Genomic DNA, 27,982 nt, shown 5'->3' on the forward strand with positions numbered 1-27,982 from the left:
AAGCAAGTGCGCATGTGAGCGATATTTTGGTTTCGGACTATGAAAAATTGGACAGTGTTTTTCGTGTTCACCATAACATGTTTGAAAATCCCTAGCTGAAAATTCAATATACTTATCTTTAGCCTCCGAAACAGCAAGATAATCTGGTAAATTCATAACTTGAGTGACATGCGTAATTGATTGATTAAGTGGTAAGCCAAAAGAATGTATTTGCTATACATCAAGGAGAGTCTGGATAGGAACAATAAGCGAAATTAAAATTGAATTTGAATTCCGAGAACAGTGAACAGTGCGTTCCCGATAATAATAACCAGGATCCTTCTGGCAACGTGAAACAACGTATTGAGACGTTTTTGAATCATTTTTAACGCTTTCTTTACTTCCGAAACTGGGAGAAAAGATGGACTTAATCGTTGATTGACTAACTGTTGAATGCCTAAATACATTTCATCAATTTCTGGTCTAATTTTTAACCTTATAACAGGTGTTTACAGGCAGTTGTCCAGGGTGTACATGGTCCAGGCATTGTTTGCCACAGAATTCTGAGGCACTTCCTTGTTGGCTAGCAGACAGTTAGCGTCAGTCGATGCAGTTTTGCTGTAGCTGAAGTCGATACATGAATGATTTTGGTGACAAAAGATGCCACATTGCCCGGCTGTTACGGCTGATGTAGTGAAGGATGGGATGGACACCTTCCTGTTTGTTGTGGGCGTGTAGTAGGAACCTAGCGAGAAGATGGAGGTGAGGGTTAGAAATTGTGCTCATCGTATAAACACCTATCTGCATTTATTATCATTCTGATTTGAAATATTACCGTTTGTGTTGTACAAAGAGGGTAGAACCACTGTTGTATGGTTACTTCGTCGTATATAATTATTGTCCTTGATTTATAAATGCCTGCTTTGACTGAATAATAATTATTGCATATGGTTCACATGGGTGCTTGAGTGTAGTCATGAAAGCCTAATGCGACCAAAACTAAGTTTGTAGATAAGTCTGATAAAACGGCAATCTCATTAAAATCAGATCTTAGTTCTCGATGTCGCTAAACAAAGATCTGAGGACATCCCGTCACGTCAGAACAACCTTTCATCCAACCAATCAGAGCGTCGCTTACCAGATCATGAAAGTGCCAGTCGGAATGTGTTTTCTAATCATGCAACCACGAAATATTTAACACGGGATATTCCGAACCACAGTTAAGGTTTTTATGATTATATCCATATGATCTAGGCCATCTATAAGCCATTCCAGAATATTCTCCTTATCAGTTTTAATTATTTTTTAATCGAGAATACGTCAAAATAAGTTTGAAACAAGTGTCGTAAAGCTCGAGAAAGCTGCCTTCTGATTGGCTAATGTCGATTTATTGTCGGCAATTTCAAAATTCGCGAAATGTCGTTCTGACGTGACCAGTAATGGGATGTCTTCAGCGGTAGCGAAAACTAAGATCTGATTTTAATGAGATTGGATAAATGGGGTTTCAAATGACATCATTAAATGAAATGACAGTCATGATTACAAACTGAACTGGTGGACAAGAGCCCATGGTTAGCAACAACCTCGGTGGTTGATTGTGGCTCTCAGTGAAGTCGTGCTTTTGAAAATTGAAGCATGTGTGTAGATCAAGAATGTAGGATAGGATATTGAACATTCTCCAGAGAAACGTAGGTTTACATTGAGTATAAAACTGAGATCACTTGAGAATCAAGGAAGAACCAGGTTGGAGCTGTTAGATCAGAATACTTTAGCATTGCAAAAAATGCCACTCTCAGAATGATGTGCTTAGCATTGTGAATTCTGGTCACGTAGTGTGTTGTAAATGTGTGCAAATTGTGAAGGCAACAGGGCTACACTCTCAATCTACAAGCAGCATACTCACGGTATCGCTTTGTAGCTCCGACACCTTGAACATCAATTTGGCCGATACTCAAATAATTTTCTGTAGATCGTCTTGTGACACGTACAAAGCGGATGGGGAATGTGGCATTGCAGGTGAAGGTGAACTTCTCCTTCCTGGCAACAGTGCTGGACACATTTCCACACCACTCCACCTGGACATCAGGGCAGAGGCTGATATCTTTGTCCATCACCTCCACGTAGGCATTTGTCATGTATATATCTGCAATATTCAAATGGCACAAATCCACTTTTATGTAAACTGAAAATTAGGAGTGAGTGGGCTTAAGGCAACATTGAATATTATTATAATAGTGAACCGCAAAAGAAAAGCCTTATTTACCCAAACACTGTTAACATACTTTGACACATATTAAAAAGATGAAACTTGGCAAAACTGATCATCAAGGTTGAAATTAAAGCATCAAATGTTCTTAGTGAAACGGAAAACCAGTCACTGAGAAAATGGCATCACAAGTCTCTCTCTCTCTCTCTCTCTCTCTCTCTCTCTCTCTCTCTCTCTCTCTCTCTCTCTCTCTCTCTCTCTCTCTCTCTCTCTCTCTCTCTCTCTCTCTCTCTCTCTCTCTCTCTCTCTCTCTCTCTCTCTCTCTCTCTCTCTCTCTCTCTCTCTCTCTCTCTCTCTCTCTCTCTACCGTTGTTGCTGGAGCCTGCCTATGGTGCTTACATGCACATAAAATGCATTGGCAAAAATGAATGAATGCCATCCGATCTGGGTGGATTTTTATTGGGCAAGAAATGGGGGAACGCATGTGCATTTCAATTTGCACGGAACTCACGTGCATCAGGTTACCAAGGCCGTCGCCATGATGCATTTATCATCAAATATCATTTTCCCGGACACGGTAATGTTAAATTTTTGAACATTTGACAAAACATACCCAGATATTTAAATGACAACTTCTCATGGAATGTTACTTGGTGTGACTTTTTTTTTGAGGTTCAGTAGCCTGCAACCTCGGGGTATCGCGGTACTTGTCATGTACACTAAACGGAACAAAATGCACTCACTAACCTTTATGTTTATTCAGGTTCTCTGTATCAGATATCATTTATTTTATCAAACAATGCATATTTTACTGATAAAAGTTCATTATTTACATTAGTAGCCCCGAGTAAAAGCCGGGCCTCGCGCTCTGTTTGACAAGGGAGAGAACTCCATCGTATCGCGGTACAAAGAAAAGTTGTGTATGGAGGTCCGAATCGGACAAAAAGAGGTCATAATTCTACCTACCACTTGTTATGATAATGCCAGAATTAGTGATTTGTCCAGACAAGTGCAAATTTTGGCCCTTATGATCTCCCAAAAGATTCTGGGCACAGAGCGGGAAAAAATGTGCGGACTACGTAACTTCCGTTACCTCATTAGTCGCCATGAATAAGCAGATGATCTAGTTCAGGTCAATAGAGAAAGTTTACTTGGCGAACTGCGGGTTATATCGTTGGCCATTGATATATGGGGGTAAGGCAATATTACAACAGATGCCAGAAATATGTATCAACGGATTAATAACTCCTTACTTACAGCAGACGGAACATTCCGAGGAAATTGAAATTGTTTACGAAGTGAGCACTTACTGGTTACCGATTTGCATTAATAGACAGCCGCTAAGAGGCGTGTCCCGCGTGAACTATCGGAAATCACAAATGCCGCGATACGATGAATGCCGCGGTACCATGGGGTCCGAGTATATATATATGTAAGACATAGTTGATCTCTCATTCAGTGCTCGGACTGTGGCGGTGTGCGTGGCTTCGCTCTTTTAATAGGGGAGGCACTGAAACCCTGCTTCCTGATTGGTCGAAAACGCATTGAGCTGATGGGTCCATTCCGGCACCTAGTCTGAGCCGCAGTTTTCAAAACCGGACAGACCATTCTGTTTCTTTTCCATAGGAAATTGTATGGGTCATGTGAGAGATAGGAAAACAAGATAAAAGAGAATGGTTATGCTTGAGAGGATCAGTTGCCTGGTGTCAGTCAGCCCGAACACAGGATGGCGTCACGTAGTGAGGATGATGATGAAGAGGTCATGACCTCCCCTTTGACCCTACGCCATCCTTTTACGATGTTCATTGCGGGACCCACGGGATCAGGAAAAAGTTCCTTTGTGAAATCATGTATGGAGCAGATGCATCGTCCCGAGGTGTTGGAAACACCACCCCATCGCATCGTGTGGGTGTACAGCAAATGGCAACTGCTTCAACATGAGCTGGAAGAGACTGCTTAGGGGTTGCTCTTGAGTTTGTGTACAGCATGAAAGAGGCGGATCGTGCCTTGCCCAAAAAAGGGGTGGCCCCGCGTTGGCTGGTCGTTGATGATTTGCTGGGGGACAATACGAAAGAAGAAGAAACAGAAGTGCCGCGATGGTTCACCAAGAAAAGTCATCACCGAAGTACATCCGTGCTGTTTCTCACTCAGAACTTGTTTCCTCAATCGCCGCAACATCGTACCATCAGTCTGAATGCTCACTACATGGTCCTCTTTAAAAATCCAAGAGATGCATCGCAGATCGACAGTATGGCTCGCCAGGTGTTTCCAGGCAAAGTTCCTTTTCTACATGAAGCCTATGAAGATGCCACCCGAGAGCCTTACACTAACCTGTTCTTGGATTTGAAACCCACCACGTTGCAAAAACCATCGCGTACGCGCCCGCCTGTTTTCATGATCCAAGATGCCATCGTGTATGTGCCGAACTTATGACATGTAGAGACTTTCATAAAAACAGGTGAACATCTATCATGGGGCAAAGACGGGCAAAGACGGAAACAGGTTCATCCTACGAAGGGAAAGAACAAAGACAAAGAGATGATGAATGATGTCTATGAGAGTATGGTCTCCTCCTCATCGCTACAGGGACTTGTGACCTCTGCATTTCACAAGACTCCTTCACCACCAGGATCATCTCCCTCTTCAATGGTACCTGTGAACATACATCGTCAGCAGCAGCCACCACCACGGCCTTCAACATCATCAACACCCTCCCCACAAAGGAAGTAATTGGCTTTTGCAGTCGTTGGCAATGGTCGTGCGGAACCTGAGAGCAGGACACATCCCATTGAAAGCTCAACGAAGACGTGGTTGCACAGACATAATGATACCCTGATACCCTTTCAATCCACGTCTGCCTATGGATGAACGTCTTGGCTACCTGATGCAATGTAGTGGTAGTGGAACACTTGTAGGGGTCTTGACATGCATTCTGTTGCAATGGCAACATTATATTCAAGCACCAATCCTCAAACAGGGTAACACCAGGCGACAACAACAACAACGATGACTACTAAGCCAAAAGTAAAGGCTCATGAAAATCTCATGAAAGCGTATCAAGCTGATGCTCTCAGACGATTGGCGCACATGCGGACCCAAAGAAAGTCCAAGAAGGCAGATCAATAGTTGCAACTCCCTCCTGCCACTACCTGATAAAAGAGAGAAGCTGCAGATTAGGTGCCTCATTCACGCTAACACCTCCATGCAGGAAAGATGTTTTGGTGCCTCAGGAAACAGAAACATGCTCTGTGTCATTTGTGTACTGCCGCTCCAGCGATGCACAAAGCCATTCTCAAACATGCTCCTACCGATTTCATCCGTGCCCTTTGTGAATGTGTGGTGAACTTGCATGCAGGCAATATTCCCATGACAACGACTCAAGATCAAAACTTGCAACGACACGGTAAAATCTTGAATTCGCTCATGAAAAAACAAGTACCTTTAAGCAAGAAACGTAAACTTCTTCAACATGGAGGAGGATTATTAGGAGGACTCATTCCTCTTATTGGTTCTGCCCTAGCCTCTTTGTTTGGAGGAAAGTAATAAATGGTCTGACACCAGAAAGGTCGGGATCAGTGTGTGGTGTACGCAAGATGGTGTTGGTGCCTGAAGACACATGGCAAAGTCTACAGGCCACCAAACAACGCCATTGTCAGACACTTCACATCCCTCTCTTGGAAAAGAAACGTCTCCAAAATTTGGAAGAGATGGACGCGTTGATGCAGAGCTCGCAGCAGCCTTTTCACATGCATCCCAAACCACTACAACCCAAAGTGTCACCACCACCACCACCACCACCACCGCCATCACCATCATCAAGGAACACCACAGGTAGACCTGCCCCTCCTCAACAAGTGATAGACGAAGTGGTCATGAGTGTCCCTAAAGCCATGTCCAGTAACGCCATGAATTTGATGACAAGAATTCTAAACAATCCCGACTTGAGTTGGACTCCAGAGGGAACCCTGACCGTGGAAGGGAAACCTGTCCCTGGCACACACATGGTGGACTTGATGAACTAGTCACCGGAAAACCAAAGAGGGGCATGCAGGTTGGACCATTTTGAGTCACCATTTGGCCAACAGTCATGTCCCTCATGAATAGATTGGAAACCCTCAACGATGACAATGGATGCAGCAGCAGCAACAGCAACACCATCCTCACGTTGCACCTAAACACCAATACCCAGTTCCTCCTCCCCAAGTTCTCCCCGCAAAGTCACAAAGAGAGAAGAAGAAGGAGGCGGCGGCAGTGTCGACCTACAAGCAGAAGAAGATGAGATGCCACCCCCACCTCCTTTTCGGCAGCTTGATCCACAAGTGGAAGAATAAAAAGATGAGATGCCGACCCCATGGTTGACCCCACCTCCGTCTGATACCAAACAGGACAGATTCATCAACAGGCGAGGTTCATGAATATCCTTTAGCACCATGAAGCGACAGTGCATTCTTCCATCTACTGCTGCAGGGAAACAAAGGATTTCCTACTTCCCTTTGGACAGCCTGGTTGGAATAAACCTACTTTCATCCTGAACATCCTGCAAGTTTTGGAGGCTGGCGACTTTTGTGGAAAGCAGCACGAATCCAAGCTCAAGATGCAAGAACCAGTAAAGAAAACCATACCATCGCAAAGTCAAATCAAGCGTTGGTTGCAAACCCAAAGTACCTACACCTTGCAAAAACCAGCACGACACACCTTTCTGAGATACCACTATCGTGTGGGGGGCGTCCACGAATTGTGGCAAGCAGACTTTAGTGACATGATTGCCTTTCAAGACGACTACCAAGGATTCAAATACTGCTGTGCGTGATCGATGTGTTTTCAAAGATGGCATGGGTGCAACCCCTGAAGGCCAAGAGCAGTTCTGCTTTGACCGAAGGTTTTCAAACCTTGCTGATGCAACAAGCCAAAGGACGACTCCCTGCTCAATTGCAAACAGATAAAGGCAGAGAATTTGTCAGCCGCCCTTTTCAGGCTCTTATGACGAAGCATGGCACAAGTCAAAATCCTGAAAGGAAAGCAGTCATGGTGGAACGGTTTCAAAGGACTCGGAACAAAACCAAAGGCACCTGTGGAAAGGTTATCTCCCCAACTGGACCACCGAACTGTTTATGGTGGACCGGTTGGTGACAGGGAGAACACCTCCTGTGTATCGGATCAAAGATTATCATGGTGAAGTCCTCCAAGGAACCTTTTACCCTGAAGAAATACAACCCATCTTCAAAACAGACAATGTGTATGCCATGGATCGCGTGCTGAAAAGACGTCCAGGACCGAAACAGGGTCAAGAAGAGGTCTTGGTGAAATGGAATGCTACCCTGACAATTTTAATTCGTGGATCCCTGCAGATAAAATAAGGAGCATGCTGTCACTCAGACTCATTCAGAGGGTGGTAATACCACTGGACAGAAATCCATCCATTCCAAACAATCCATAACTTGGAAATACTACCATTCAAAATTTGTCAAGGTCATATTTCCAAGCTTGGATTTGTTTGGATTTGTTTGGATACAACAAGTCATAATCATATCTGTTAAACGTTGTACAACTTTTAACCTTATGTGAGATTAGTAATGACATGAAAGTAAATATTTAAGATTATTTGGGCACTATTTATCCCGAAAAGACCAAATCATGAGCAAATTTAACTGAAAGAATTTCTGTCTTTTAAAGTGGCTACTCTATATATTTAATTTATTATCTTCCTTGTCTATAATCATATGACATTGACTATGAACTTTGAATAATTAAACAAATATTTTGTTTTTCCATACCAACTTACGATTGTCATAGAACAAAGACCGTTTTGAGAATAGAAGGGCTCTTTATTATAATTTGAACAAATATATTATATTTTGTAAACGATTTTGCTCGCTATGACCTAGGCAAACAATGATTTTTTTAGAAGAATCTGCTTTGTTTAAATCACAGTTAAAGCTGTCACTAAAACAAAATTTTCCGTTGTCCACGTAGGCCTAAACCTGGGAGAAATAAAGTTCTGTTCTGAAGACGCTGTCATGATTAGATGGCGCCAGTCTAGACTGTCCAATCAACGTGAATATACAAACCATGATGTTACTTGACCAGTTGATGACACCTGTTCAAACTCAAAGTGTCCCTGTTCCTCCACCAACCATGTGTAATACTTTAGCGAACTTGATTGTTTTATGTGCAGTTATATCAATGTTAGGCTGACTGATAAGAATATACATTTTGTTGTTTTTGTTAACGATCGTTTCCGTTTTCAACGTGGTAACCTTATAAGTGACTAACTTTTTTATCACGATGAAATGAAACATATTAAAATAAATCAGAGGGACTGACGATCGCAATTTTTGCATAAATGTCATGCTCGTATTAATCTCCCGTCATAAAACCAGGATGTTTATTTACCTGGAGCCTCAGACAGCGCCGACTTCCTGTGTACATGTACGTACATGGCAATGAATGGTTTGACAGTTGTTTGACGGAATCAGTCAATAATTATTGACACAGTGATGTAGTTAAAATTTGTCACTATTCACAACTTCTATTTTGATTTTTCTATTGTTCAGCTGTATTTTCGATCTGTTTTATATGTATAAAAAATCTAAGTTTTCTATTAAAACAACCATGCAAGTAAGAGTTCAGCCGTAATATTACTTTAGTTACTCCACAGATTACACATCTTAGATGCTGCAAAAGCAGCAAATGTAATGATACTACGTAACATCTGCCTCGGTAATTAAGGCCTGAAATGGCAGTTAAAGCAGACGAATTTCCCGAATTGTATAATGACGGTCGCTAAACATATATATGTATTTTTCGTGTTTTTGGCTTGATTTGATTGTCCTTTGGTGAAAACAAATGTTAAATTGTGAAGCAAACCCTTTTCCACTGAACTTTAAAAGATAGAAGACTTTGTTTTTGTCTGAAATGTCAACGTTGAAGTCGTTTATATATCCATATAAATCCATATAATGGTAAATATTTATTAAATGCATGTCCTGTTTTGTATATTTGTATATATTATTATGTTAATATGGACAATAGTAAAATTCATTATCACAGTTTAAGTGCTGTTCACAAATGTATGTAAGTGTAGTTAAGTTTCCTTAATGATGATCACTCTCGCAGATTATTTGATAAGAGGATAGAACTTTAACTGGAGAATAGTTATGAAAAATGTATAAATAAGAATAGGCGGTCTGTGCATATGTGGTGAAACTGATACCTCATTGATTTGATAATCGGGACTTGGAAATCAAAGTCTGTCATTTAATTGATTTTAAAATATATGGTTTTGACTATAGTATGTCCTGACATGATAATATTATGCCATAAACAACTTATCTTATCTTGTTTGATAGGCGTTACTTAGAAGTTGATGGATGATAACTTATCTTATCTTATGTTAAGTAAAACAATTATTGATAACTTCCTGAATTCCAATTGTTCAATGAACAGAATTATTCAAAGCTATGGCGTGAGACAACAATAAATTAGATGTTACTAAAGATTGTCCATTTTATGATCTTAGGCACATGTCAGCATACTTACATGTGATCCGTCTAGATGACTGTGCGTTTTGTAATTAAATGGCAGCCATCCAACCGAATACTTAATCTTGAGACCTATTAGTGTCTTGTCGAGTCAAGTGCGGGTCTCCCTCTCACCTCAGGGTAAATGCGACTGTAAAAGCCCCTCACTAGACAGACAAGTAGTGTATGTTTGTGATAAGTTTATTGATTATTATATATAGTTTAAACTCAATAAATAATTCATAGTCTTTTGATTGTTCAAATTACTAATAAAACATATTTTAACTTGTCCCTTCTAACCATACTTCCAAACAATTCCAAACCATTCCAAACCATTCCAAGTCATTCGAAACATTTCCTGTGTTGGAAATATGTTTGGAAATGTTGCCAATCCAATTTTGGATTTTGTGTAAAGATCGATCTTTCCAAGCTTTGGAGAGGTTGGAAAGAGCGATCTTTCCAAAGCAATCCAAAGTTCATTACAAATTGGAATGGAGGCTCCTTGGTCTTGTGCACGCGATGACAAAATTGCCACCACCACTGCCACCCCTGCAAAGAAGCCTCTCAGCATCCGTGGGTGACGTTGAACCTCCCCTCGCTGCTGCACTACGTCATCACCAGCTCCGACACTCATCTTGGTGTTGTTTTGGCATGACTTTACCACGCAGTGAAGTTGTGTTTTTAGCTCAGATCATTGTGATATATGGCATGATCATCATGAGCATGGTACAGTTGGCCTTGGATCCCGTAGAGAAACAGTTGTGGACAGCCCTGCTCTCCAGTTGTTTGGGATACATACTTCTGCCACCCACCTTGGCCGCCTCACCAGGCGTACCCACGACGACCCCACCCACCAGAAGACTTCAACTTGATACCTCATCCACCCAGAGTTTTCTACCCTAGCTCACGTCATCATGGCTGCCACCTTTTTTTCGAAACAAGACTTTTACATGACCCTGCCCCGTGATGCCTCCATGGACATCTACCCAAACAACACCGTCAATGCATATGAAATCAAGTTGCCTTATCCTCTGCATCTGGATCGCCAACAGTGGGAGGTGGGCGTCAGCGAAATTCACTTTCCAATGACAACGTCGACCCACCCTTTGACTGGTTTGTGCTGAACCTCAAACTGAAAAAAGACACCCTTGTGTATGAAAGCGCAGGGAGCGCTATACCACAGCCGCAATACGGTGTCATCCATTATGAAAGCAAGAAGATTCTGAAGATTTGGTGAAAACCCTCAACCGTTTGTTCAGGAACATATTACGGGTGTCTTGACACAACAGCCCTCAGACAGCATCCAAAGTGATGGCAGACAGTTTGTCATTGATGTCAAGTATCCCCAAGATAGTCTTCGATTTGACTTGATTAAAGATGGAAAGGTGCGATTCCAAGCCCCTGAAGAAGTAGCAATCAATCATCCTCTCATGGGAAATACTGGTGGACCACTCTATTCCACAGAAGTGATCATGCCAAGTCCACTCTCAAGAATGCTCGGATTTGTTCAACTACCTCTCCTCGATGAGGAAGACTATAAAACCTACACAGAGACGCCCGCTCCCTTGATTGTCTTGGCCCAGTGGCAAGTGGGCGTTTCTACTCCCTTGGTAGGTGGCTATGTGGAAATCAGAGGTGATACAAAAGCTAATCGTCTGTCAGGAATTGATACCATGTACATTTACACCAACCTGGTCGAAGATCAAATTGTTGGCAATACGATGGCTCCCTTGCTGATCTAAGTTCCTATGTCAAAGAAGATGATGCAAGACAGTGTGGTGATTAAAAGCCCTCTGCAAATTCTCTACCTCGGACTGCGTCATAGTTCCTTTGACGGTATTAAACTCTATATCATGGACGACATGGGTCGACCGGTGCCATTTCAAATCGGGAAAGCCATCGTGACACTTCACTTCCGACGTCGCTACTAATGTAGAAGCAACATGATGGGACACGCTTTGGCGAGGACAATTCGGTCAGCTTGGGAGTGTCATCAAAGTATACAAAGGACGGTATCATCAACGTGGCAGTGGCCTCGGAGGTAACTTGAAGATGGCGTTGCCTTTCCTTAAATCTGCCGGAACATCGGTGCTCAAGATGTGTAAAAAGATCCTACCCGGGTTGGTGAGTGATGTGGTTGCTGGCAAACACAAATGGTCAGAGAGTCTGAAACATCGTGGAACAGCAGCCATGATGGATGTCTTGGAGGAACGTGAAGAGCCTAGACCCCCTAAAAGACGTAAAGTCGTCCCAACTATCACCACCACCATCACCCAGTGTTGCCTGAGAGTATGTCTATGCGTGACGAAAGATGATGGCGTGTGACGAAAGATGATGGCACGGATACCACGGGATAATCCTGTATGACAGTCAACAACGTGATGCATTCCCTGTCTCGCGAAGTGCGACTGCAAGTTGGACACAATCAGTTTGAGATCACACCCTCCATGGGCACTTACCCTTACAGAGCCTAATTGAAAACCCTTCTGAAGTATGGTACAGGAGCCAAAACATCTCACCTTTGATGTCCTGGGTGGTTAGACGATGATGCTGGATAAATGGACGCCTTCAATCCTGATGCAGATGCGAACGCAAGAAACACAGGCTTCAGAACGCGACGTGATCTTATTTTTTTGGGCCCACCAAAGAAGTGGAACTGACAGGACGTCTACACTGTGACCTGTTTCTTCAAGATCGTTATCTGCTGGATGGCGTCCCTATGAAACTGAAATTGCTACGAAGTCCCAATGAATTCTTCTTCATGTGTGCTGCTGATGGCTCTACAAACTAGCCCTGACCGTACCGAATTTTATGTCCATCAACTCAACATCAATCCTGCTGTCCGAGAAACACACGTGTCCAGTCTGAACGCCGGTGTGACTGCCAAGTATCCCCTTTCCCGTGTACAAGTGACCGCCCATGACATTCCGAGAGGTGGTAGAGACTTTCACAAGGATCAGCTCATCGGTGGCCAGTTACCAAAATGCGTGGTCCTGGGACTGTTTGACAATAGTGCCTACGTAGGAAGCAAAGAAAAGAATTTGTACAACTTCACACACAATCATGTCACCATGATGAAGCTGGAGGTCAATGGTCAGGCAGTCCATGGCATGGAAATGAAAAGCGATTTCAGCAACAACAGCGCCCATTTGAAACAAGTCTGCATGAATCTGTTCCGAAGCACAGGGCAGCTGTGGCGACCTGAGACCTGCGGACTGACTCCCAATGCCTTTACTCATGGTTACACCTTGTTTGTGGTGGATCTCACCTAACACCTTTGTGCTGATGAAGGCATCAACTACCCTCGACAAACTGGCAAGTTTGGTTTGAAAATCCAGTTTGGACAAGCTCTCGAGAACCCAGTCACCCTCATCTGCTATGAGGAATATGAAAATGTTCTGGAAATAGATCGTTTCCGGAATGCGATGATGGTATAAAGAGAGCAGCGACAGACGGTCATGCCACCCTTTTTTCTCCTCCTACAAGGGACCATTGATGAATCATTCGGGTTGAGCACCTTGGATTTAGAAGTCATCGTGGCTGATGACGAACCACTTCATGCTATCTACCGAGGCACCCTGGCCAGAGATGATTTTGCCAGCCTGGGATGGCAACAGGATGACCCCTTTTACCCCAAAGTCTACTTGGTCAACACAGATTCAAGCCATCAACCTGGCACACACTGGGTGAGCATCTATCGTCCAGCTCCTGGATCCGTGGAAATGATGGATAGCTATTGACTGTATTCATTACCCCTGTTTAAAGAGACTTTGAATCGCATGGGTCAGATTCAACAAAGATGGATACACACCCCTTACAACATTGATACAGCACGTTGTGTGGAGTGTACTGTCTCTACATGCTGACTTATCGCCTGCGTTGATGGACTTTTAATCAAGTGTTGGATACGTTGGACTGGAAGGACACTGCCAAGAATGATGCAACGGTATTAGCATGGTTTCATTAGCATGTGTCTACCTAGATGCCTGCCTTTCGACTGAGTGCCCAGACGCGTACCCTACATCAAAAGAACCAACCATTCTGCCCTTATTTACCTGACACTTGTTCACTGAACCTCCGATCACCTGACTGTCAACGTTCCTGTTTGAGGAGTGTACATACGTTACCTGTGTTTAAGGAATGTACATACGTTCACACCCAAGTGGCAAAAGTTCCTGTTCACTACGTTTTTAGGAATGTACATACGTTCACACCCTTGTGGTAAAAGAGAAAACAAAGTTCATGTTCACAAACAATCCCAGGGACGCCTTAAAAAAGTTGAAAAAAACATAAGTGTTGTGTTGTCTTTTTAGGATGGATAAATCAGCATGCACACCCCAGAGATAAAAACAAAACAAGATCGACATCTGACCGCTCCTTGCATTCCTACACCACGTCCATGTCTGTGCATGTCAATTCACCTTTAGAATTCAGGCGTCCGTTCCACAACATGATCACGTCATAATACCCGATGATGTCATTTGTGGAATTTTGTTGCAAGATCCTTTTGTGATGTGACGTCAATCTAGCAAAAAAGTTGCTGGGTCATCGACTGTGTATAAGCTCGTCTCAGTCATCTATCATCTCCACACGCCACTGACACACACACACACCGCCACCATGCCACACCAATGGCCCTTTTCAGGGCCACCCATATCTCCCGAAAGAACCCTTTCATCCTTTGCTTTGACGACCCTCAAACCAAATTAAGAACCAACCTCCTTCCCATCCTCCTCTCTTCCCTCCCTCCCTCCTCCTCATCCTCATCCCTCCCTCCTCTTCCTCCACCACCACCACCACTTCTGTTTCTTTTAAAAAAAAGAAGAAAAAAATGAACATAAAGGATTTTACATGCGCTTCTTTTACTTTTGATATTTTAATATTTTACGTGCGCTTCTTATGACCCCCTCCTCCCCGGAAAACGGTTGTGGCGTCCTCTTGGAGGTGTGCACGCCTTCCGGAAACGGACATGCCGCCATCTTGGAGCCTTAGACCCATTCCTCGTCCTGTACTACCGCTACCAACTACTTGTGTGTATTGTGGTATATGTTGCGTGTGGTGGTGTGGTGTGGTGTGGTGTGGTGTGTTGTGTTGTGTTGTATGACGGTGTGGTGTGTTTGTAGTGGTAGTGTGTAATGTGTGTTGATTTGTTCTAATGCTTGTGTGGTCTGTTGTGTTGTGTGTGATGTGTGATGGTGTAGTTATTGGTATGTGGTGGTGTATTGTGTGTGATGTGATGTGTGATGGTGTAGTTATTGGTATGTGGTGGTGTGTTGTGTGTGATGTGATGTGTGATGGTGTAGTTATTGGTATGTGGTGGTGTGTTGTGATGTGATGTGTGATGGTGTAGTTATTGGTATGTGGTGGTGTGTTGTGTGTGATGTGTGATGGTGTAGTTATTGGTATGTGGTGGTGTGTTGTGTGTTGTATGACGGTGTGGTGTGTTTTTTGTTGCAGTGTGTGATCTGTGTGTTGATCTGTTCTGTGTGATGGTGTGTTGATCTGTTCTGTGTGATGGTTTGGCGTGTGTGATTGTGTAGTTAGTGATATGTAGTGGTGTGTGGTGTGAAAAAATGTTCGATGGAAATGTTGGATGACCAGATAGAAACGCTTTGAAGGAATATCGATTCCTCATGTTATGACTTAAAACAGTGGTTTTGAAACATCCACCGAAAAAGTATTCTGTCCCTGACAAAAATCCCCGCCAACTCTCAAGAATATCAACTTGTCGGTTCCTTACTCCATCCATTGTTTGCTGCTGTGAGGGTGATGTTGCTGATACTGTAGTAGCCCCTCAGGTCCACCTCCCACCAGGATGGGTTGGCACTATATGCAAACGACCCTGTGCTCCAGTAGACTGGATTGATGGACCGGCTTGCAGGATATCCAGGAAAATCATACCATTGTTTGGCAAGTTTGCCAAACGCAATGCTTTCACCTACAAGGAAAGGTAGAGGCTAAAACTATCGGCAAAAGAAATAAAATGATCGTTTTCAATTTCGAGAGACTGATCATGATGAGTACTTGATTTTATATAAAAGTGACCTAACGGATACTCAGCAATGACGAACAATAATGTAAAACTCTTTTGTGTGGTACATCGAATAGATGTCACAGGGTATGTGAGTAACGAACTCGAGATGTGACTTTGAGGAACTTTTGGAGTTTATTACACCAGATATATACTCTTTCAAAAAGAAACGCAAAGCCAGATTTGTGTGAGGTACGAAAATACATTTATACGAGGAACCGTACAAGGTATTGAGCCAAAATGTTGTGGAGAGAACACTTGGTGATTGTAGTCATCTCAGTTATCGGTACATAGGTAATGTCCAAGGTGAAGGTCAGCTACCATCAATAGCGGCCTGGCATCTCCTGCCCATGGAAGAAAAAAGTATGCGAATCATATCCTGGGGAATGGTAGCCCACTCGGCCTGCAACGCAAAAGCCTACTCGTAAAAACGTCTGGGGTTGTGGTTGACGTTGGCGTAGCCGCCTATACAATTCATCCCACAGGTGCCCCATCGGGTTCAAAACCGGGGTCTGGAGGGCCAGGGGCGAACATCAACGTTGTTGTTGTGTAGACAGGCTGTTGTGATCCGTGCTGTATGCGGTCGAGCGTTGTCCTGCTGGAATACACCGTTGCCGTTGACTGCAATTGGAGGGACATGTGGTAGGAGATTTTCGTTGATGTATCGTTGAGCCCTAAGATTGGCCTGAATATTGACCAAACCTGTCCCGCCCACATCATAACGCTACCTCTACAAAACCTGTTCACTTTCTGTCCTGTACCCAGTTTCCGGCGTCACGTTCTCCCCGACCCGTTCTCAGACCCGTTCTCTTCCATCCCCTAGACGGAGAGAAAATCGTGATTGGTCGCTGAACCAGACATCTCTCCATCTCTCCATCGCCATACCCTGTGTTGACGACACCAATGCAGTCGTTGTTGACGAAGTTATCGACTCAATATGACGCGTCAAACAGGACGTCTGTAATGGCCCGTTTTGACTAGGCCCATTTCGACTAACCACCTGTATCCGATCCGCAATTTTATTTCAACCCACTTTCTGCGGGCCACTTTACCAGTTGATACAAAACTGTGAGAGGTTTTTCGACGAACAAAGAAAAAAATGGAAATTACGTGTTAATATTGTAGGAGAAATTTTATTGGTGATGTCAAGACACTTACAAAACATACAACAATGTTGTTCCAACATTCTAAAGTATTACCCAGCTATGGAACCATTCATGTGTCGCAAAGAGAACATTGATAGTGGACAGCAAAACGTAATAAGAGTTGCCTCCCTTGATAATGCGAAGGAGCCGTCTGGCATAAGGTAGATCTATATTTTTAATGCTTTTTTAATAGCGCATTGTTTGATTTTAACCTGTCCTACAAAGCCTGTGAATGTTGTAAACTTATGACCAGATAGTAAAGGTCTGTTTCTTATTTAGCACGCCAGGCATCCTCACACACTGATTAGATCAATGCCCTTTCAGTGTCACGATGTTTGAGCTGTACGAAATCTCGCTTGCAACAAGCCTTCAAGTAACGTTACCAGTGATACAGATCGTACAATTTTTAGGATATTTGCCTACCCATTGTAACAAATGTCCCATTGATTTTGTAGAAATTATACAGCAGTCTATGGGAATGTCCTATTGAAAATTCTAAACATCAGAGATTTTCCAAGAAATGTCCTATTGTCATTTTCTTCATTTACTTAGATCTAACATAGCTTGTCTGTTGAGAGTTAATAACATTGTTTTTTGTGTGACATTAGACATGTGAGTGTTTACAGTTCAGTAGACATATTGTGCTGTTGGCTTATTTTGTGCACGTAGGATTATTTTTTTTACCTTTTACCTTAACTGTGTAGTTGACTGAGGTAATAGCCAAGTGTACATTTTATAAAATAGATATAAACTGGTTAGAAGTGATAAATGTATATGTATCATGTATATATGTATAGTATTTTGTAGAATTTATAATGCTTGTATTTCATACACACCAGTGTAACGGTGGATATGTAATATGTTTATATGTAGTATACTTATTTGTGCAGGGCTATTCACTGTACATCAATAAAGGAGGTTCCAGCCTGCGTCCCTGAGACAAGGTATGCATGATTAACTATATATAGAGTGTACTTTGTTTTATCTTGAAGGATTTGTTAAAATATATATGCCAAAAGTAAGTAACTATAGATCTAAATGTATTATTAGTATTGTTGTTATCTTGTGCCTTTATACTGTCCATACCCATGATATTTATATCAAATTATGTATGTTTTAGGGCAGATCCGGACTACCGTGTAGTTCTCACTCTACGCCCATTGAAAATAAATCCCTTCTGACTCCCTTATCTTTTAGACGACCAGAGTACCGCTGTTACATTTATATTTTCAAAAAGCAGCTTTTTTTTGCAAGCCCCACTCATCATCACTGAGCACAACCTGCTGAAAACAGATTTGATGTTTGATCCAACGTTTATCCATTCAATTTTTGTCTTGATGAAATAAATGTTGTGACAATACAAAAATATACCGTCATTCAGTTTAAAAAATGTTTCTATCATTCAATATTTAACAATATAATAGCAAGTACTTTAGAAAAACCTTTAAAATGAAGTCAAAATCTGAAAATTCATTTTAGGATGGAGCGGTTTAGCCTGATGATGTATTTTAAGGCAAGTAGCAAAAATAAAAAAAAATAATATCCTTTATAAATCATCTCATTATTGGACTTGAGCCAATTTGGTCCACTTTTTAAAATTCAATCAAAATTTAGGCAAGGAATAAATATAATAGAAGAAAAAATAATATCCATTGAAATCATCAGTTTATGGGACTTTAGACCATTTGGTCCAATTTCAGTACTGTCGAAAAATCATCAAAATTCAGTCCAAATTTGAAATTTCATTTTATGGTGGAGCAGTTTAGTCTTGTGATGTGTTTTAAGGCAAGGAACAAATAGAAAAAACACGAAAGACAATATGCTTTGAAATCATCTCAATACTGAACTTTAGCCAATTTGGTCCAATTTCAGTACTGTGGAAAAATCTTCAAAATTCAGTCCAAATCTGAAATTTCATTTTATGATGGAGCAGTTTAGTCTTATGGTGTATTTTAAAGCAAGGAACAAATAGAAAAAACACAAAAAAATAATATTCTTTTAAATCATCTCAATACTGAACTTTAGCCAATTTTGTTCAATTTCAGTACTGTGGAAAAATCTTCAAAATTCAGTCCAAATTTGAAATTTCATTTTATGATGGAGCAGTTTAGTCTTGTGATGTATTTAAAGGCAAGGAACAAACAGAAAAAAAAACACAAAAAAGAAATCTTTAAAATTTAGGCAAAATTTAAAAATTCAATTTGAAATGTTGCAGTTTTGTCTGATGGTGTGTATTGAAGCGAGGAGTAAGTATTAAAAAAGAAAAGAAAATCCATTGGAATCATCAATTTATTGGATTTTAGCTAATTTGGTCCAGCATCACATACTTTATTTTTGTCATTTCAGGTTTCCTCATGTTGATGGAACAGATTTGTCCACATTCAGAAGTTTCCCGATAGTAATGCAGAGGTTCTCCGTGTTGTAGTGGTTGGACATGTGTTGAATTGAATCATGTTCCAGTATTACAGCTGGTTAAGTGCTGTATTAAACGTCATGACATCTTCAATATGCAAATCAGGAGCAACAACATCCACATCTGTGAACATCTTGTATCCTACAGTGATGAGACGGATAAGTGATAGAAATATATTCTTTGTTTGTGAAAACATTATGCTAATACTGCCGGTACAAAGTTTAAGTATCACTTTCATTTCAGTAGAACATCGAATAAAGTATGATTTCATTGCATTTTAAGCTCACCTTGACAACATTAAAGTGAGCTTTTGTTATGGTGATTGGGCCATCGTCTGTTCCTATGGGTCTGGCACCAACAAAGTAAGGTTTTCATTTTGAAACTTTCCTCTTTATATTTCAGCAAGACACTTATCTCGCCACACTTATCTTCTCAAAATCTACTTCTCAAAATCTACTTTCAAAATTCCAGAGTTTGAATATACAGTTATGATATGTTTCTCCACAACAAAGATGGATTTTGATTATGAGTGAGTGAGTGAGTGAGTTAATATTTAACGTCACATCGGCAATATTTCAGCCATATCGTGACGAGAATGAATACATTAATAACAAATAAGTATGTATAATTTATAAAAAAAAACTGTCAGCAAAGGACAGTACAATAACTAGAATATCACAGAGTGTATTAAAACTAGTTGAGGAACATATAAAAGCAGAAAGAATTAACAACACAATATAAAAATGGGCTAGAGATCGTCAGTAACTAAAGGGAGAACACCATACCAGGGACCATGGGGACTTACAGTGCCTTTGCTTCCTGCATGGACCCTGGCTGGATTTATATCAGTCCTTCAGTCACTGGCGATAGTTGACCAGTTAAGCCTTAGATTAAAATGACAAAAATACTACGTTTTAAAATTCTGGTATGCATAACAATACATTGAATGATGTGGGACTTACATACCGATTTTGATTATGAAAAAAATCAATATGGTGGTCATAGCAGGATGTTGATAGGTTTCACTCCCAATATGCCTATGTGCCAGTATGCCTACTGACAAATATGTAATAAACTTAGCTTACCCATGTAAAAATGAACTGGTCTAGAAAATAGAAAAGACCAATTACATGGAATATTGTGAAAATAAAATGTTAAACATTCACTTTACTGATATAATGACAATTTATAGAGAAATGGTCTCCTACTGATAAGATCATGAACCAAGGTCATGTTTTCATGATTACACTTTATGTAGTGTTGTGAACATTTTGAAGGTAACACACACATTATGAAAATGTATAAAAACAAGATATGTAGGTATAATGCACACAACTTAGTACATTTGTAATTATGTTCTCTTAGCTTAAAAATTAAAAATAATAATACCATCAGTGAAATATGTTGTTGTAAAGCTGAAAACAAACCATTTATGATGATGAGCATAAAACTTATCAGAAGAAAAAGAAACTTATTTTGTTATTGTGGTACAAACAAAGAAACTATACATAATTGGTTACTAAAATACAACATCCGGTCGTAGGCAAATGATTCATTAAAAAACATAATGGCATCATTAAAATGGTGTATGGAAATTACATACATGTACATTCATTTGAAGCTACATAGAAATATATTGATTGTACTCCTGCATGACATGTATTCTTGCAATTATTTATGCATGTTTATACATGTACGAGTGAAAACCTACATTTGTAAATGATTCTATTCCTAATCTGTCTATCTTTAGACAGGTTAACTAACTTAGTCAGGAGGGGTGACAGGTGGTAATTAGCATACACTCAACTGTATGGTGTGTTTGTTTAACCAGTAGGCATAATGAGAAGACAAAGCTCATGGTTGTTTGAATGGTCATTAATGATGTCTACCCGTTTAAAATTTGTTAATGGTCATGTCAAGCTCTTTTTTTCTGGAAATCATCTTGGTTTATCAGGGATTGTATTTATTATATCTTTTCTAAAGGGATGTGGGCTTTCAAGTTTCGCAATGTCCTTTATATTATATGCTATTTTTATGAAAATTACACATTCAAATGTGCTGATCACAGTACAAATTTTCACAACATCGCATCTTGTTGCGACATCATATCATTGTCAGTGACTTCACGAAATTGTTCAAGTGATTGTTTCGGTGTCATCATGCCATTGTACTTGCTATATAGCAGTGATATCACACAATTGAATTCAGTGCAGTGACGAGAAAAATGATATTTCACTGCAGTGAAAATATCATTTTTTGTCTGGGAAAATGCAGTATGTCACTACTTTGCATATAATAAGATTAAATTTTCAAACACCCTAGTTTTGATGCTGAAATACCCTGATTGTAATGGTTATGAGTGATAATTGACAGAAAGCAGCGTTAGAAATTGGCACTAGTCCGGTAGTCCTTGCCAAACTGCCCAATGGTCCAGGTATCATAAGGACCAGTAGAAATTTGCCCTTTTTAAGGCTTTTGCTACTTGTTATCAAGGACTAGTGGACTAAAACTGTTAGTTTCTACCCCTGAAAAGTGTTAAATGGCCTCTGACAAGGGGTGACTAGTGCACCATACAAGGTACCTGTTACCATACGCACACTTTTAGAATGTATGCACCTCATGCTGTTAGTGAGATCTACCCAAAATTCTATAGTGAGTTTTTTTCATGGGAGAATTTCTGCTTTCATTATTTGATTAATATTTTAAGAATTAAAAGTTTCTGTCATTACTGAAAGATTTTGCTTTATGTCTTACATGTTATATGTAAGGATGCTGCACTATGGATCCTCTCTGAAATGATTTCATTACCAGAAAGTTATTTCATTTGTGCCAGTTCACAGAGATCAAGCATCGTAAATTTCTTTATAAGTATCAAATATATAAGCTTTATCAATTAGGCATAATATTCTCAATGAACAGAAAAGGTGTGATTAATTAAACATTTGTTTTTTTCAGCAGGACATCACATTCAAGATCATATACACAGCTAATCTAACATTCTTTTATTAAAACCAAAATGTGAACACTTTAGTGTTGAAACCACGGGAAAATGACACCTATGTTTTATGTGCTTTTATTTTATTTTCCCAAATGAATATGCTTATGAAGTGCATCTAAATATTATTGTCTTAGGTGTCTCATAGGCCTTATGGCTGAATATTGTATATTTTTTAACAATGAATATTGTTACAGTGAACTACATTTAAGTGACATAAAAATACAATAATTTCTTATTCTTCAAAATGTCAACTTGCTGGGATGAACCCCACTCCAATTACCCTTTCCTCCATCCATTCATCCACTAACACAAAACTCTTAGAACCCTAAACATCCAAGTCAAACCTTGTTACCTTCCAATATACATATAGATACACATACAAGTAATGAAGTTACTGGATTATGTACTCCACTGTCCCTCTGCATGGCCATGCTACCAGCTGTGCTAGGTAATATTGTGTAATGCTGGCCACCTGGTATATGTTCTCTGGCCTGGTGAGGTATGCTCCTCCCCTTACTTGTCATCTTAGTAGTAATTAGCCAATGATTGTTTTGGTACATATGATGATAATACAGAGTTCCTTTTGACAGGTGAGAAAAATCGGTTGAAGCTACAGTGGGTATTTCATAAGTCCCAAGTATTATTGATAGGCCAAAAGAAGAATAACTCAGTTTGGTATTTGCCTAATATAAAAATTGAATGAAACCCAGAAGATTTCAGACTGCCTAGTGTTATATTTTCAACAGACTTGTAATGAATAGAACTATAACCTCTCTTGGTTCAATTGCCATTATTGAGGCCTTACTTATTTTCAAATTGAATTTACTGGTATTGGTTATCACTGCCAAATCATTATGTTTCTTTGGAATGGAAAGTCCGATAAGATTAAAGAGCTAATGTAAAAGGAGAAGCTTTGATATTATGATTTCTTTACACCAGTCAATTCTCTAAAACTATCTTGGGTGAGAAAGTTATTGGACATTACAAATGAGTCAGGATGAAAAATGCTCTTTTTTGCTTCTATCCCTCTGCTGTCAACATTTGTCTGTATTTGGTGTAGGCCAAATTCAAGATCTAAATTCCAAAACACTTTTGAACTTCTTGTCAACTTTCATTTTTATTATTGGTTTTCAAAAGTGATCAATAGCATGAAAGACCAACATCTTTTGCCCAATTAGATGATAATGGAAATGTCAGTGTCAGGAAATTACTGTCACACTATTTAGGCAGACCAGCGCCGACTCCAAAGGTAAACCATCTCTGAACCACCTTCAGAGGTGGTAACTTATGAGACAAGCGACACAAGCGCTAATGTGTAATGGTAACTGTCACAAAGTTACTTTAGAAACGGTCTAGAGACGGTTAAATCACCTAATGTGAAAGGAGTATAAGTCAGAGGAATGTTTGTTGGCTGAGCATGAATGGGATAAGTTATGCTGAAAGGGTCGTTGTAAGGATGGGTACCATAGGAGAGTAGCCCGAGTAAGCCCCTGTATACCGGACTGTACCCCGACAATGCAGGAAGTCACCCGAGTTTACAGTACAGTACCCAAGTGTTGCACACTATACCCAAGTCAGCTTAGGGGGATGAAAAGTATTTGGTTTCATTTCATCATAGTAAATCATAAAGACTGGGTGGGAGGAGGAGGGAGTCAACTGGGTGCATTTAAGATGAAATCAGGGGGTAATATGTGAAAACAAAAACAACAGATTAATTTCGCACACTGTGTCAGCTAACTCTATTTTGTTTATTATATATATAAGATAAATATTTCAGAAAAGTAATTTAATATTCCTTTTCTTTCAAGGATGAAACGTGAAGCATATACAGATATTTGTCAGTTACTGTTGTGCTAACTCAATGAAAATGTTCATATTTCCAAAATATGAGACTTGATCTTGTTGATATTTAGCTTATTTCTTTTGTTTGAAGAAGAACGCATGCGCTTAGATGTATTTGAGGTATTGTTGCTGCTGGTTAATTTTTTTAAATAAATGTAATGTTTTAAAGAATTCTTTAGATTAAATACTATCAATGTTACCTTTGAGTTTATTATTTAAAGAAATGTTGTGTACAGAAAACATGACAAAACCAAACAAATATTACAAAAAATGGATGCTGTAGAATAAGACAGTAAATGTTGGTATTCCATGACTGGTGCCTAAATGTATTACATCTGGCAAGTTATTTTAACAATTTAAATTACATGAGAAGTAGTGATAAAATTTTAAAATATTTGTTTATTAAGTTTGTAGTATGAATTTGCAATAGTTCCTTTTCACTAAATTCGAAATAAGTGTTCAATCTCCCTTCTTTGTCTATTGTACTCATGTTGTTATTGTAGTTATATGATGTATCATTTGTAACCAATTACTTAAAAATCCATGAATTATTTCTTCATTGTTAACAGTCAGAGATCGGATTGTGGAGGCTCCCCAAATTGGGAGCCTCCTGGTCCACACTCCCATTTCAAATCTTTGCCTGTAAAGCCCAATCTTTGTGATTTCTGCAGGTATTTACAGAAACATGATGGACAACCAAGCAAATGTCATCTGGTTGCATTGTAAACATAAAATTATGCAAATTATGTGACTAGATAAGTCTTTTGAGGAGAAAATGTGGTACAAAATTAGCCTAAAAAGGCCAAAATTGGCCAGCTTCAAAGACAATTTTCAAGTAACCAAGCATTCTATTATATCAAAGTTTAACCATTTTTCTCTCTGTTTCAATGGTTTTTATCATTTTTCCAAACTCAGTGTTGGTGTGGGAATGATTAAAAGAAATTCTACTTTGGGAGCGTCCACACTCCCACTTTCACCACTGATTGTCACTTCCTGTTTTGTTAAATTTCATATAGTTTGTCTATATCATAGCCCATTTTGCAAAATAATCAGGGCCAATTCAAGATTTCAATGTCGCCCTAACTTGGTACTTTATACCGGATTCCAATTTCCAACCTTCAGCTGCTTTTTTAAGGTAAAATCAGGAAATATCTGGGGATAATGATATGTCCAAGACTGTGTTTTATGACCGGAACATCACGGCTCCCGGGCAGAGCGTTGACGATCCCAAAGTTCGAGTAGACCTCCTTAAAAACATTCCCACACAAACACTGAGTTTGGAATAATGATAAATTCCATAGATGCAGAGAGAAGAATGGTTGAACTTTAGTATAAGAGTATGCCTTGTTACTTGAAAATTATCTGACAATGCTAACTTTAGCTTCTAAGTCAGGAAATATCTGCCATTTTGAACATGTTTTTGGCTGAATTTAATCACATTTTCTCCTTTCCAGTCTGATCTTGTCACATAATTGGTACAGTGTTTCGTTTACAATGCAACCTGATTGCATTTGCATGATTTTCTTGACGTTTCTGCAAATAATTGTCATTAATCAATAATCATGAATAAATCACAAGAATAAGGCCTTACTGGCAAAGATTTGAACTGGGAGTGTGGAGACTCCCGGTTTTGGGAGCCTCCACATCTAGTCTCTGATGGGTTAAGGGAACTATTTTAGCCCGTGGGTTGTTCTGGAAAGCAGGATTAAACCCAACTCACTCACTCACAAACCTGTGGGTTTTTTTCCTACTTGTAACAAGCACTCTGAAATAAAAAGAATGTCATTAAGGCCAGACCAGGGACCATATATAAATGGTCTCTGGCCAGACCAATTTAATTTCTTATTTATGAAACCTCCTGTCACATGTTAACAACACCACACAGACAAAAGAAAAATCTGTCCAAATATATAACCCTGCACACAGAAAGTAATATGTCAAAAATAACAATTGTGATGTTATTCGGGCATGAAACCCCCCTGCCATGATGTAAGATGTCCCTTTTGAAAACCTAAGAATCTCCAATATGACTTCCATCTTCAAATGAAAATATCACGTTTTAGGTAGTCACTTTTAGTTTTGAACTTCTTAATCATGCATTATTTACCCAATTTTCAGCCATCCACTTGGCCTTTAATACTTTTACTGTATGAAGTAAACTGAAGTAACAGTATTTAAGGCGTAGTTAAGTCAGGGCTGAGTTCTAATGTTGTGTTTATTAGGGATGGGACGAGTCCAAATTTACTACCCGGGTACCCGCCCCCCTCTTACCCTACCCGGGTACCTTCTCTAGGTCACAGGAGATGTCTCAAAATGTCCGATTGGGATATTTTTTAGCATAGGTACCCGAGTTACCCGTCCCAGCCCTAGTATTTATGTAACAGTAACCAACAGAATGCCTTACTTTCCTGTTGGATTACTGTCAGTCAACAATCTTACCATATGCAGTTACATCACGGATACCGCCATGCTCAGTGATTATAATCCTCAGTAATGAGCCACCCAACTGTGCAACTCATCTCTTTTATAAACAATAGAAAGAAAGATATGCCAAACATTCTTTGCTAGTCAAACTATCAGTCAAGCAAAATGGGAGTTTCAGCGAGCAGGTGTTCAGAAAGCCCTGAGTTAACTTGGCCCTTAGCTGAAAACTCTGAAAGGAATTGGCAAAAAGAAAGGAATTTTGTTCCATATGTGTGAAGTTACTGTTATGGTTTTCAAACATTCCTGTTTTAGTTTTCTTTGCATATTTTACAGTAATATGTACCTATTTCCTTACATTAACTTATCCTGGTATCCTAAGACTAAAAATTCTTATTTACATTTTATATTTTTAGAAATCATCATGCCTCGAGCAGCCTTAGGACAGACATTGTATGAACCCATTGAACTACTTCTCAGTGGAACAAATGTTCCAGTTAAAGAACGACTTCAGCTACAGATAGTAGCATACAAAAAGATCAGCCTATATAAACTGGAGTTCAAGATTATGCAAAACCCTGCATCTAGGAAGCAGGAAAAGAGTGAGTGAGTGAATTGGGTTTAACGCCGCTTTTAACATTATTTCAGTCATATCACGGCGTGTCAGCTTAATATGGGAGGAAAGCCCGAAGTGATGCAGGTCTTAGACGTTTACCACTTCCGAGCACGGGTATAGCAGGAAAAGAGGATTGTTTCGAAAATAAAATAGTTGCCAAAAGGAGTGAAATTAAAAACATCATAAGAAGTTTCAGCAAGGAAACAAAAGGTGCTGTCTCAAAACGGTAGTATAATATCATTTCAAAGTACTTTCATGGTATAAGGAGATCACAAATTCTTAACTGGCTAAAGGAAAGTAAAACTATGACAAAGCTCCGGACACAATTTTCAAATAAAGCACCATTGAAACCAGTGTATTCCGTTGCTCCCACGGAGAGACACTAGATTGACATTGTGGACCTGTCTGCAGTAGCAGATGAAAAAGACGGGAAAACATACAAATATGTGCTGTCTATTTTGGATAACTTTTCCAGATTTCTGTGGCTAGTCCCAATAGCAGATAAGACTTCAGAAACAGTAGCAAAATCGTTGACTGAAATTTATTTAGACAATCAGTGGGGCACCCCTAAAATTATCCAAACAGATGAAGGGGGTGAATTCAAAGGCATGGTGAAGACCCTCTGAGGCAGACTTGGCGTGCGACTCATCCATTCGAGGGCCTATCATCCCCAATCCCAAGGAAAGGTATGTTTAGCACACCTGATAAAGGGGCTACTTATAGTATTCTCACTGTTTTGTCAGCTGCTGCAAACTGTCTTGGCTATTAGTTTGTTGCAAAGATCCTTTGGACTCATATTGCACACATAGTA

The 27,982-nt window shown here is 39.9% G+C and overlaps 1 pseudogene; it reads right to left on the minus strand.

The window, feature by feature from the left end:
- Positions 1 to 488: 488 nt before the first annotated feature.
- Positions 489 to 27,982, minus strand: part of LOC139448458 (uncharacterized) — a 54,609-nt pseudogene continuing 27,115 nt past the window's right edge.

This window comes from Haliotis cracherodii, unplaced genomic scaffold (assembly GCF_022045235.1).
Source record: "Haliotis cracherodii isolate W230 unplaced genomic scaffold, xgHalCrac1.p SCAF_7, whole genome shotgun sequence".
In the NCBI taxonomy this organism is placed as follows: Eukaryota; Metazoa; Mollusca; class Gastropoda; order Lepetellida; family Haliotidae; genus Haliotis; species Haliotis cracherodii.